At 41.9% G+C, this 13,349-nt stretch overlaps 1 protein-coding gene across 2 annotated transcripts in view; it reads right to left on the reverse strand.

Moving 5' to 3' along the window:
* zfhx3b (zinc finger homeobox 3b) overlaps positions 1-13,349 on the reverse strand; it is a 150,696-nt gene that overhangs the window by 51,242 nt on the left and 86,105 nt on the right. The gene's annotated exons all lie outside the window — the stretch shown is intronic.

Below are 13,349 nucleotides of genomic sequence, written 5' to 3' on the forward strand. Positions count from 1 at the left end.
CCAGTAACTTCCATTGTCTGTCTTTATTTGACACGAATGATACAAAAGACACATTTGAATACATGACTTAAATACAGAGAATGGTGGATATTTTCTGCTTAAATAACCTGGGAAATTTGTTGCTTGGTGCTTTTGGAGGAGGACTTGTCTCTGATGGCAATTCCTTGAAAAATGTGTTGTTTGTTTGTTTTTTTAATCCATAAAACTGCTATATTGAGGCAATGAGGGAATTTATGTGAAAACGCCGTTGACTTAATTTTGCACTGTTTTGTGTAACTTTTGCTTGTCGAAGAGTGCCCACTGAAGGACATAATAGCGTGATGTGACTTGATGAGAGGTAAACTAATCGGCCAACAAGTGAGGCAGTAAGACAAAAAATTGTTTGGCTAGTTAGCATGCTCTGCTAGCTGCTAACTCCGCAACTGTCGCCACTGTTTGCTGCTATTTGTGTTGGTGGAGATGAATTATTGGTTAAATGAACAAACCAAAGATAGGTTGCTGTCACTTTTAGCTACTAACGACAAATGGTGTCTGTAGAACTGTTGCATAAAACCAATTATCTTCAACAATCGAATCACAGCTGTGATGATATACAGGCCTTCTTGTGTGATATGCCTCAATCAATAACAGTGAACTTTTGTTTCTTTGCAAAAGCAGAAAAAAATGGTGTTTTAAAAAAGATTTTTCCAAAATGGACAGTCTATTGGGTGGGTGACTGTCAAGTTGAATAAAATGCAAATTGTTTCATTCGTTGATAAACAGGCCCACATGGGCTTTTTGGTACGTGTTAGTTGGACTGAATTCATGAATTTCAATTCATATGGTGATTGTGTTATGGTAGATGACATTTCTTTATCCAAATGCGAGTCCTGCAAAGGAAAGGCATTTCTCATGTGGGTGTTGAGGTTTAGCACTTTGGTAAACGGTGCGGTGACGGTGGGGAAAAAGGTGATCGTGATGGGGTGGGGGCATGTATCTTAGCCCCTTCCCCATCCTTGGTGGAGCGTGGAAGTGAAGCAAGAGACAGAGTGGAACGGATATGAGCTGACTGCACAGAGCTGAAGAAAAGAAGGGCAAAAACTAATGCTATTGTAGCCATTGCACAAAGGACCTGGCAAAGTGACTGCAGAGGACCCTTAAACAAAGTCACCATTGCCATTCCGCGCTCCCCCAGCCAATTAGATTCTTTTGCACCATTTTACATGACAAAAAAACACCCTATTTTTCCTAATTCGGGCTGCCATGCCAGCCCCCGCGCAACCTTAAATCTAGCCTCAGAACATTAGCCTGTTGGATTTACGGAGACATGTGACATGGACGCCAACACACGCACTCTGTTCTCCATTGTATGCCTCACACACCATCATGTGCCTCATCTCACTTTCCCAAGTGCTTGAAATATTTAACATATACATGCCAGGCTCTCATTTCCAGTCTACCTGCACACATCAGACACAGATAACACTTCGTGCATCACACTTTTTGTGTATGCACATTTTCATGGTAGGTAAATGTGAAACATAACGAAAATCTCCAGCAAAAATATGTAAAATGACAATAAATGTTTTACTCTGTATAGTTGTGTAAAATATATGAAGTGTACTTCACAAATATCACATTTTCTACTGTTTACTGGAAAAATACACATTTGGGATGTTTTAGCGCAATGTGATGTAATTAGAGAGGGGAAAAAATGTTGCATTAAATTAATATGTAGCTGCTAAGAATTTTACACATGTAAACACTCCACTCAGTACATCAAGGGGTAAAACATTTTTATTTCCTATTTATAAGTTGAATAATTCATCGGCTTATGTTCCTGGAGAAAACTCAGCATGCTCATTTCTAGAATTACACGTACCATTACAACACTGCAACGTCCACAAAGTGAGAGTGGCAATCCTCAGTGGAAAATAGAAGTAGATCTTCCTTTTTTATGTCACATTTCCCACTCTTTATAGCCAACTAACTCTTAACGGGGAACACAAATTGCAAGCTCTTCCCTCTCGACTGTGCACTGCAGCTGAACTTAATCGATGCGCTCTGCTGTTTGCTTACTGAGCAAGTAGCATGAAAATTGACCTTTGCTTGCTTTCTAAACAGTGGATTATTCATCGTAATGCTTAGAGATGACTTTCTTCTCCTGGTCCCAAATATTTCCCCATTTCTATTTATTAATAAACTACTAAATTGCTTTTAAAGGACATGACATGTTTGACGAATACTAATATATTTTAAATCTTAGTTTGGAAGCACAGTAAGCTAACAGGATATTGTGCTAGCCTGCACCTTTGGCCATATTTCGCTTGTTGTGTGTACACACTTTATGCTTATACTTCAACGGCGCAAATTGCCGCTTACTTTGTTCTTAGTTGCAATTTGATGTGCATGTGTCACATGAGTTAAACATGCACAATCTAATGACATTTTACAGTACATATATCAGAATTTGAATTCTGTTTATTAGCCAGGTACAGTATGTAAAATCATATTAGGACTCTGTCTCTGGTAGTTTGAGCCATTCTGGTATTATAGCAACAAGCAACTACCGAATATTAGCAAGAACATTTAGGATGCACATACGCCCAGAGAGTCTGTGACAGCTATCTCAACATATTTGCCATGACAATAATAATGATACATTTTTAGATACTGCCAGAAGTTGGAGTTGAACAAGAATACATTGCAACATGCATAGATAGGCTACTTTTTTTGCAACCATATGTGCAAATATGCACGTGTAGTAAATTAGCTTTAAAAAACAACCTAATAATAATTAACTAAGCAAATAAACAATGTTAGAATCCTTTTGTGTGCATGGTGCATGACCGCATTGTAAGGTAAAATTACGTGGAGAATAGGGTGTTTGGTAACTCAAGCAAGATGGTGCTTCCTGAAAAGTAGTGATTTTGCAGTCTGCATCCTGACAGTGGCAATTTTAAACAACTACAAGCTTACTAACACACATTTGGTCAGAAGACAAAAGAAAAATTGCTGTAACAAGTCACAGGACCAAAGTGTGCACAGTTTCTGATAATATTGTTAATACGCCAAGTTTTGAACTAAAAATGAATGAAAGGTTATGAAAGTATACTATCTGACAAATATGGACAACATTTAAGTTCTGCGTGAACAATGTCATCCTGCTTGCAAACTGACGACACGATTCAAATCAAGGATCATGGTACTTGTATAACTCATGCGGTGTGTCAGGACTCTCCACTGAAAGAAATGTGTTGTACTTATTCAATTTTATTTTGTCAAGTGGCTGCACACAATAGAATCAGCTGGATTTAGATACATTCTTTAACTAGATGAATGGTATACTTGATGAATTTATTTCCTGCAACCACTTGATGGAATAAATTTGAGTAAATTTAACACACCAGTTTTTTTCTCAGTGTAATTATGATTTATCCCCCCCCCCGACCCCGCTTTTTTTTTTTTTTTGTAATCAACATCAGCCTCTTGAGGCAAACGCCAACATTCATTGACACCAGACAGTTCTCGGCGACACATGCATGCTAATGGATAGCCGGCAGAATTAGCAGGGGCATGAGGGTGAGGCAGTTCAACTATATTTCATCATCTGAGGAGGGTGAGTCTAAATGCCATTTTTCCCCATCACTGACTGACCTGATGTGCAGCAGAGCTTTCCTCCCACTCCTTTTGTGATTTTGGAGCAAAACTCAACCATTTCTCTTTAGGCACCCCCCCCTCCTCCTCTTCCCTCCTCAGGTGCTGCGCTGTCGGCCACGGCGTAAATCAATGACTGGTGCTCACGCCCACAGGTAAAGGTTAGAGAGGTTCTCTACTGAATTATTTCTGCACCTATCCCATCGCTGCCACCTGCCCGGGCTGCTTTTATTTGATATGGTTGAGATGCTGGAGAGAACTCATTTTGCTAATGCGAGACAAGGATGTGTGTGTGTGTGTGTGTGTGTGTGTGTGTGTGTGTGTGTGTGTGTGTGTGTGTGTGTGTGTGTGTGTGTGTGTGTGTGTGTGTGTGTGTGTGTGTGCGTGCGTGCGCGCGTGTGTGCAACCACCATGATAGAGTACATGTTGTTTGGCTGTAGGGATGTTTAACACTTATACGCGTTGCGCAGGCTCATGTGTCGGAGTGGATAATGAATCACAACGTCTGCGCGTTCACATAAGTCTTTGTTTCATCTGGCTTCACTCTACAGGGGCCTTGGAAGTGTTAGGGCAACATGCTGCAGCATAGGGCATCTTTCACTCTCTGGTTTTGTTTGGCTGTCAGCGAGGCCAGTCTTCTCCTCTGGGCCCAAGGGTGAGCTCATCCATAGTACAGATCATGGCCTTTGATCCAACACATCTCTTGGGGAGCACAAACGGGCTTATTAAAAATGCCAAAAAAACTTTCCTAGCCTGAACTCGATAGTTCCCAAACTCGAGACGTACTTCTTCTGTCATGGTGCCTATGGCCAAATTGAGACTGTGTGCAACACTGTTCACTCAATAATGCAAAAACTGTTAGTACATTCTCAGAAACTAAAGTACACGATTGTACTTTTAGGTGAGAGTGGCTTGTCACTGGGGAGGTAAATGTTATGCTTTTGTAACCTTGAAATTTTGAGTTTTAAGAGGATTTCACAAAAACATAATATGGTCCTTAACCTATTTGGACCCGGAAATGGTACAAAGCATTAATAGGTCCCAAAAAATAAGGCCCATGGGGTGCATTTGTGCGGACTGACCTTGAAATAGAGTACCAGTAGCTACTACTGTACCTCTATTTGAGAGATTGTAAATGCCTCCGGCTCTATAGTCGTTAATTTTCTCACTTTTTCCTTCACTGCATGCACTTATATTCAACTGAGACAGCTGTTTCTACAACGCAAGCTATCACAACCAGAATGTCTTTGTCACCTAATCTGCTGTCGTCTGCTGTCTCTGTCTTTCCCGAACCACTGACTTCCATCCTGAGCTCCTGAGTGACAGCCCCTCTGGGGATTGTGGTCACTCCGTGTGAGTGGCATGTGGGGCGGCAGGGCTCCTTGCATTACTTCCTTCTGCTCAAGATCCTACCACCCAGCAACTAACACCAACCACCGCCACCTCTGCGCCGATATCCAGCAGCAAAGCGTCTGCGCCTGAAAATAGAACTCATTAACACGTAAGAACAAATGAGATGGCTGCCTCCTGATGGACTGTCTATCTTTTGGATCAGTTTTCAAGGAGAGCTTGGTCTGGACATGATGAGCCAGGGAAACCAATCTTATAATGTGCTACCAGGCCTCTCTGAAAATGGGCTTGATGACAGGCAGAGCCCCTCGTACTCTTTCATAGTCCAATCTGACACCGTGTGTATGCTGATATTACACAGTATGCCGGTATGCCAGTTTGAAGGCTTTAACATTGCTTTTATTTATAATGTGGCATACATGGTGGAAGAAAAAAAGCCAATAGAGCTCCAAGAGTTGACATCACGCATTCCCACACAGCTCTGCGCCACATGTTAAAACCAATTTGGCAGGAGAGAAAAGTTGTCTCTAATTTGAGGAAACATCACCCTTTTACAATGGTAGACAGCTGTCGTTCACCAGGGTGCCACAACAGAAGGGGACAAAAGAAGGGGAGAGCATTCTACAGGCTACCAAAAGAAGAACCAAGGCACAGGCACTTGTGCAGCCATAAAAAGAGCTAAGAACAAGACAGAGAAGTGGGATCCTTCTCATAGTGGTGGTTATCGCCTGTGCAGCGATTACTGAGAGTCAATTACTGAATGGGTTAATCGAGTATAGTAAATGTAACTCGATTGTACAGTGAATTATGATTACATTTCCAAAATGGTCTTTCACTGAGTGCCGATGATACCCCTTTGCAAAATCGTTATTTTTTTGGGGTTTTGAGAAAAAGAAATTCCTTCCTTCATTAACCTTCAAAATCTTGCAAGGAGTGTCCCTGCCGCTCGATGAAAGATGTAATCCGGCAACTGGAACCTAGACGGCAGCGGTTAAATAAGTAGATGCTAACATACCTAATAATAATAGTACAAGACCTAAGTGAAGCTAGCTCCTCACTCCTCGCAAAATTTGTAAATAGTCTGATTTGTTTGTCCTACGTTTGACCTGGTTGTTTCATAACAACGTTTGTGTGTGTAAAAATCACTTCTGGCGTTTGATAGGGATCTGGAATAGCCCACCTGTCCACCTTGCACATGTATGTCATTATGTCCTCAGTGTGAGATGTAAATTCCCCTGGATGGAATGTTGACTTATCGTGGCTCTCCATTTTAATCCTGTGCTACTGAACAGCCAACATGGCGGCGTGAACAAATGCAGTCAGGTGTCGTCCGGAGCTATTTAGTGGGCACTACTGCATTCACAGACGGGAACTTAGAGCTTGTTATCGTCATTATTAGCACAGTGAACAATATGTTTTTTACTCTTTTCATGAATGATATCAGTGAGAAAGAACACTCAATGTATGTGCTGTCTATCGTCACAGCATCCTGCCATGAGAATTCAACATTTTGCAGTTTGTGCTCATATGCCATTGCGAGTCGCACCAGCACATAAACAATGAATGTGAAATATAATAACGCACTGCGCAATGCTAAGCATAATGTGAAATGCCTTCTCACAGCTGACTTTGGGGCGAAGGACAGCGTAAACCCTGCATTGGTCATCAGTCCATCAAAGTCGTCCAATCACATTCCGCTTTAAATGGGCCTTTCCCTTCTCCACACATCATGGCTTTCCGCACAGGATTTGGTAAAGAAAAACTTCATTTGGTGTGCTTGGCCACTTTGACATTTGATTTTGTCTTTCGTTGAATTCATCTCTTAATATAAAGTCTCAAAACCGGACACAATAATAGTTTAGAATTGCAAAGTGGCTTTTCTTTTCGTTACAGGGTGATATTCAAACCAAAGCAGATGGTAAAGGGAACAGAAGGCTCGCTTGTTTTGAGAGGAATAGAAGGGTCATATAAATGCTGATAGATGAATCTTTAAAGCCATCGCTTTGGCTTTTTAATAAATATTGTGTATTCTGTAACATTTTCAAGAAGAAAAGTAAAAGGGTATTTATGAATTTCCTGGCACGTTCCGTGGACAGCAAACAATTTCCTATGCCGTCTCGATGCCCTTCGGACAGGGATTAGGAGGCAGGCGGCTGACGGAGGTCTGACTGAGCTGCAGGCCCCTCTGGGGCCCGAACTCATCCCAGCCCGCACAGTCTTCATCCTCATATCCACTCTGCATCACCAGGGCAATAACCCGCCTTTATTAAAAGCGCATTGCACCACTGTCTGACTATGCAACACACTTTCAGATTGGCCATAATGTGGCATGGACAGGATTCTGGTGGTTAGGAGCTACAATATCCTGTTTCTGGAAAGGTTTACTTTGCATTTCAACCGGCCTGAATGCAATAAAACATTCCAGAAAGGGGCTACTGTCTGTTTTGCTCTTATCTGTGGGGAGAAAAAGCTCAGGTATGGCCACTTGCACGCCACCAGAGCGTGGCTTGGCTCAACTGTGATATTACCTGGCTCTTATAGCTTTAGGCTGGCCACTGGACATGCAGATAGTTCAACCATAACAGCCTCAGCGGGAAGCCAGGCATGCTGTGTGATGGAATGACAAATGGATGAAAATGTACAGTTCAATAAAACAACATATTTGTTAACAGATCCTACTGAAAACGTGAACTGCAAGTGACTTCCCTGCATTTGCTTCATTAGGGAAGATATTCTTTGTCACGGGCCTATTTCGCAGCTTTTTGTATGTCTCAAGAATTATGCATGAGAGAAGAGGGGGGTGGGAAGAGAAATGCATCTGTTGTCAGGACAGGCCTCGCTATTAGGTGTGTGACCCTGGAAGTGCACCCCTTTTAGTGAAACAAGTAATGGATCTCATTTTGGATACCGCTATTATGCAGTCATTTGTATGCATCCTTTTGTCTCATTTCCATTTAATAATGCACATGGATCCTCTGGCCAGTTTCTCAAACTGGTCATTAAAAGTAACACTGATCTAAACTGGAGGTTTAGACTCCACTTACAAGCTCCAGTGCCATGGCGGATGAAACAACCGCAGGGTCGCAGTATAATAAGCCCTCTCCAAACCAGTCTTTGCCCTTGAAGACCCCAGGCTCCTGTGTCTACACACTCGGCTAACAATGACTAGTGGTCGTCCGTGTAGCTGAGCTCCAACCTTCTCCTCCCCGGCCTCCTCAGCCCACAGAGGCAGGGATTTCCTCCCGTGCTAAGAGCCAAGCCGTCACAACCCAGAGATCAAGAGCCTGCCATCTGTGACTGTGGAAGATTTACAGCAGGAGCTAATCCACTGTCAACCACGTTTGTTCTCAATCTTTGCTTCTTCCATACACACATGTATGCAAACACACATACACATGCTGGATGTCACCAAAGAAACATATTTTAGCTTCATGAAATGTTTACAGGATGAAAAAAAAATACATTATGAAAAGACACACTATCCGCTTTAGTGAGCGGCATAAAATGATTTGGTGAGTTTTAACGAGTTCCAACTCAACGGCTACGTTTAAATACAGCATATGGGTTTTCCTGGGCAGACCGTTACCGCTGAACTGTGTGTACTGCATCATACTGTGGGGTAATGTTTTCAAATATTTTGGCCCTTGTGTAGCTTCTGTAAATGACTATCACAACCCGAAAGAACTCGAGGTGTCAAATGTTGTAACTAGCGAGTGTACATTGACCTAAAAGAAAGAGCCACCACCATTTCCCGAGGTGCAGTATGTTCTGACCAACTAAATATGAATGAGAACTATATGACTGACAATATATTAGGAACAATCTGGCACAATTAAAGCCCCGCAAATGGCCATTACATAAAAATACAGGAAACAGTGAACTTTGGAAAAGAGTTGGTCTTTGGGTGTGCCTAATTAAATGCAGACGAAGTGCATTTCTGCTAATGGCCTATTCTGGGCCAGAATGTGCAGTAAGTGTAGTAGTAAAAAGTGGCTTCTCGTCAGGCGTCTCTGCACAAAGGGCAGCTGTGTGGCTGGGCTCCCACTGAGGCCTCCTTTGTTTCACCCCGAGATAAAGGGTTAAAGAAGACAAATGGAGGTGGGGCCACCGAGCAACTTGCCTCAGCAGCACATTGCCAGTAGAAGTAAGAGTTAAAACAATGTAGGCCTTTATTCCTATGTCAGTCTAATTGGAAAGAAGCTAATTTCTGCTGTATTTTGCTCTCCTCAGACATCCACCATGGAGGGAATATGTGGCACAAAATCCCTGGAGCCTGCATTTCCTGCACCCTCATTGGAAACATTAATATGCAAAGTGGGTGGATGTAAAACACACACAAGGCTGCATATGGGCCTACCTCATTTCAGTCTATTACTCATGGAAATATCATAGAAAGGTATCAGTTGACGACCACATATAATTGACGGTTCTCTTTCTTACTCCATTGTTTCATCTTGGGCGTTTGCAGGGGGGTTCGGGGGGAGGGAAGCAAACAGCAACTAACACCATAACCGCTCTAAGAATCACAAAACAGCAGCAGCAAGCCACGGAATTGCCATGCAGGTGACCCACAGTTCCAGGGGCAACTTTGTTTTAACAAGCCAGGCAAGGTTCCATCACTTAGCAAGTATGCTTCGACCACAAAAGAGAGCCATGTGTCGCAGAAGTACTAATGGAGAGGAAATTAAATATTACACTAAGAGGGAATAAAAGGTTCAGCTGCGTGAGGGGGAGGAGCTACGAGCAGGCCTGGGGCGGTTTATAGGAGATATTACACTGCGGGAACTTGCCAAGTAGAATGAAAGTTTACAGGGACAGACATTTAAACCAACTCTGTTTTCACTAGCGTAGACCCTTACAATTTGCTGTAATCGCTTTGCTGCGACTATTGCAACATAAATCCTGATCGTGTCAATGCGGAGAAAGCCTACACAGCTCTAGTTGTGCTGCTCTTTCAGTTGACATTGCGGTAGAATCTGTCACAAAAAGTCGATTTATGAGTGGGCCCTATTAATAAGCATGGAGCCTGAGACATCAGTTTTTCATCAAAAGTACAGACCACTGCAAAGGTTATTTAGTGAAGGAGGCCTTACTGTGGGTGGGTTAGATCATCTGAACATCGTTAAACACGCTCCAAACCTTCAAGGCACACTATAATGACACGCAAGTCCCTATGGTGGAGAAACTCCCTTTTGGTGGCAAGCCAATTGGCCGGTGAAAAGGTCACGTACAATGAACACTGGGATGGCGTAATTTTAAGACAACATTAGTTTTAGCTACTTGGCAATTTTAAACGTACTTCAGTGACTGCTTTGCAACATCTGAAATCCAATTTTGAGCTATCAAAATAGATGTGTTTGAGTTGCAGCAGTGTCCGTCCGCTACACAGGGACTGGAGTGTGACACTATCACAGGGTGACCAGATATACAGTATACCAAATAGGCATGCCAAAGAAGGTTATAATAGTTCAGTGTTTTTAATTATATTTTATATTTTTTATTATATATTTTTTATTCACATAGTTTTCATTAGATTTTAGAGTTGAGTTTTTTTTGTATTAGTTATATTTGTTTATTTATTGATTATTCATTCATTCATTCATTTTACGAACCGCTTGATCCTCACTAGGGTCGCGGGGGGTGCTGGAGCCCATCCCAGCTGTCTTCGGGCAGTAGGCGGGGGACACCCTGAGTCGGTTGCCAGCCAATCGCAGGGCTATTTATTGATTAAAAGTAACTATTTTATTTTGTCAAGTATTTTTGGTTTTACTTTTATTACTTTCACGAAAGTGGTTTTTCAATGTAGTTATTTTGTTAGTTGGGGCTAGAGTGAAACGACATTGAACAGGATGATTTCAAACAAGTCAAACTCACAATTAGGATTAGAGTACCGTGGGTCCTGGTATACTCACCGTTCCGCGCCGGCGGATTCACCTATTCCCTGACTTTTTTTTCCCAATATTTATTTATTTTTCTTTATTTGAGGGTGCGGGGGTGGTGGGGAACAAACTTCTGATTTTCATGGAAAACACTTCCTGGTGGCTTCTATTTTTTGCATGAAAGATAATAATAAACATTTATGATGGAGCACCAATGATGTCACTGTTTTATCATAAGATTCAATGCACTCAACTGTGAGCGAGGGTAGCATCAAATGCAGGTTGTGTACTTTTTGGGTAGAATGAAGTAACCCATGTTCTTTCAACCAATCATCAGACCACAGTGTGTCTTACCTGAGTGTCAGGGTACCAAAAAGTGTTATTTTGATGAAAACTCCTCACTGTACTGAACAAGACTCAAGAAATCGGTTTTAACCGCCATGTGGTTTGGCTGCTTGATTGTTATATAAGGCAACAATTGTATTTTTCATGGCACATCCTCACAGTATCATTACTGTGAGACTACAACTGAAGTGACTCCACAGAAAAGATCCACAGGCAGTTGTGTGTCTGTGAGTGCGATATAATCCACGTGCAGCCACAGCAAAGGGGGCTCCATTAGCCCTAACCTTAGGCTTTCATCCTAAAAGGAGCAATAAGCACATCAAACAATGAATAAGAAAACAACAAAAAAACGGATTGACAAGCACATCCGCCAAAGGAAAAAAAATGTACAAACCGTGCCTCCGCTCTCATCTACACAAGAGAGGAAAAGTAAATTCCCAACCATTTTAACCTAAATAGCCTTTCCTCTTGCCATTGCATGTTCGTTTGTCCACTGTACTGTAGTCATTAACATATTTGGAGTGCAGTGAGCAGAAAGCTTAATTGTCCCTAATTGCTCAGCTAAATATGTTCTCTAATGATTTGCTTCAGATCTGTGACTGCCTTTTGCGCAATTTCCCGGCCGCTGGCTTCATTATCCCTGCCTCCATGGAACAAAGCGTCTTCACAGTCTGCCCTTTTTTCTTCCGTAACATAGACAGTGAGTATGTGTGCGAGGGATGTAATGTCTCCCTCTTGCCGGGACACACAATAGAGCCCCTTTGTGAGGGCACCCGAGTTAAAGTGATTAGAAAACCAAATCTCTGCTAAGAAAGCGTGTTAATTGACCACAGTTCGCTCATCCTAATCAGTCCATAATAAATGAGCAGTCTGGGCACTTTGTTTTAGCCTAGCAAGTGCGTTTTGTCTACTGATGGCTTTCTCCTTGCCACAACTCTTGACTTAGTACTCTTCCCCTTTTTAACATCAATGGTCTTGTCTCCATGTGTCTTAAAGCCACTGTCAAGTCAACTCAGGGATTTGGCTCGAAATACATATTTGAGGATATTTGCTGAAAAACTGTCTGAAGACTGAGAACTACTGTATGTAGTTGTCATTTGTGGAGACATAGTGTTCAACTATTTTAGTTTTCCTATCTTTTTGGGGGTTGCATGGCTAAAACAGCGCACTTGACACACTTCGGAATCATTCATTCATTCATTGAGCACCTTTGATTGCATCAGTGTTCATCCAGGACATTTGCAACGTACAGTTACCTAGCTAGCTATGCCTACAACCTGAAAATGCATCGTCCCTGAGGGGGAAAATTAAGAGGAACTTTAGAGCATCTCATTGTCAGCTGTGCGTGCTCGCACATCATGGAGAGTATGCAAAAAGGCAAGTCCATCTTTACAGCCAGAATGCGGACAGAGGCTTCACCCTGATTTGGCTGCTTTAGAGTGCCTCATTGTCACGTCATGGAAAAGCCCCATGACGACATGGCAGAATACATTCCAGCCACCGAAGGCTTTAAGTGGATGTATTTTCGTGGCTCAAACATGCACTTATATGTTGGCATGAAAAAGATGCTGACCGAAGTAGCATCCATTTTTCCAGGTTGTAGAAATGGTATTTCATTGACAGTTGGCAGTTCAGCATTGAGCGGTTTTAGCACATTCAGCAACATGCTCACAGCATTCAGGCATGATTTGACCTGGTTTTGCAGTCTCATTTAATGTAGTTGATGATCCTTTTAATTATTGAATTTTGTCAGAGTTGTTAAAAATACTCATTTCTGTGCTGGGTCCAATTTACAATACATTTATTTTCAGTTTACAGGGACTTTAAATAGATGCAAAAAAACCCTACAGTTTTGATTTTAAGTGATTAACCTTTATTGTTTTGTTTGTACAGAAAACATAGGCTTCTGGATTCTTGATCTTGTCGAAGTTCAGCCCATTATGAATATGATTGCATTTTAGGTCTAAATACAGTGACCTTAGCACATGTACACTAAAGAGACAAACGTATTTGCAGCACAAATAAAATACTTAAATACTTAATAGTCAATCAGGGTTTGTGTTTGACTGCTTAATTTGGGGCATTTTTATGCATTCAACTCTGATGGCACAATTTGGGGAAGGTCATTTTCCTGTTGCA

This window comes from Hippocampus guttulatus, chromosome 3 (genome assembly GCF_054856545.1).
Source record: "Hippocampus guttulatus isolate MCC_2025c chromosome 3, RoL_Hgut_1.0, whole genome shotgun sequence".
Taxonomy (NCBI): domain Eukaryota; kingdom Metazoa; phylum Chordata; class Actinopteri; order Syngnathiformes; family Syngnathidae; genus Hippocampus; species Hippocampus guttulatus.